The following is a 1,325-nucleotide window of genomic DNA, read 5'->3' on the forward strand; positions in this document are numbered from 1 at the left end:
GTATTCACACACACACACACACACACACACACACACACACACACACACACACACATACACATACATACAGAATGGGTGGTGTTGCTACACTGACATGTAACAAGAACTGGAATTTTTATTTTCCACTGTTTTTTCCCTCTTTTTTTTTATATATTTTTTTTTTCCTCCAATGCTAAAGAAAGTATATCCCACTGCGGCCTGACTTTTTCTTGGAGATTTGTCTGAAGTACTTATTCATGAGATGCTGTAAAATGAAATTCATCATTTAGGCAGCTTAATATGTCCTTCAGCCATGATCAAGTGAGTGCCAAAATGTCTGGGACTCAGCAGGAATTCAAAGCAGACCGAGAATAATACTGGATAGATATGTTATCATATATTACAGGCAAAAAAATATGTGATAGACTTTCTATATATGTGTATGTATTTTAAAGCATGTATGTCTGTGTGTGCATCGAAATGTGTTTGAGTGAAATGGATGTAGGAATGGTAAAGTGGTTAAGAATCTGGTTTTGTAATATAGCCACAGGTGTAGATGTGAGGTTGAGAAGCTGACTTCCCAGCCATGTGGAGCTTGGTTCAGTCCCACTGCATGGCAAGTATCACCTTGGACATTTGTCTTCTATATCCCCCACCAACTGACCAAAGCTTTGTTAACAGGATTGGTAAATAGAAACTAAAAGAAGCCCCTCATGTGTGTGTGCGCACATGCACGTATATGTCTTTGTGAGTGTGTATGTTTGTGTCTCCTCGTCTTGATATTGCATGATGGAGAAGGCATGTAGCTTAAAGGTTAGCATATTTGGATCCCGATTGTAAGGTCATGAGTTCAATTTCCAACAGTGCAGCATGTCTTTGAGCAAGACACTTTATTTCAGGTTGCTCTGGTCTGCTCAGCTGGCAAAAACCAGTTGTATTTGTATTTCTAAGGGCGAGCCTTGTCACATTCTATGTCATGCTGAATCTTACTCAGAACTATATTTAAGGTATGCATGTCTATGGAGTACTCAGTTACTTGCACATTAATTTTATGAGCAAGCTGTTCTGTTGATTGGATCAACTGGAACATTTGCTGCCATAACTGATGGCAGTGCCAGAATTGCATGATAGTTGTAAACGAGTTCCACTGTCAAACAAGCTGTGTTGTTCATTTCCAATATTCTGCAATAAACTTAGAGCTTACAGAAAGGTTGTTTGATTATCATTCTGCCTAGAGCCATCACTCATTCTCTTATGGTCTCCCTTAAGTATATGGACCACTTTAGGCTCTTAAAATTGTAAATTATGAGTCAACCTTCTCTACTGATGGTACCACAAAAAAAGGA

This window comes from Octopus bimaculoides, chromosome 19 (assembly GCF_001194135.2).
Source record: "Octopus bimaculoides isolate UCB-OBI-ISO-001 chromosome 19, ASM119413v2, whole genome shotgun sequence".
Classification (NCBI taxonomy): Eukaryota; Metazoa; Mollusca; class Cephalopoda; order Octopoda; family Octopodidae; genus Octopus; species Octopus bimaculoides.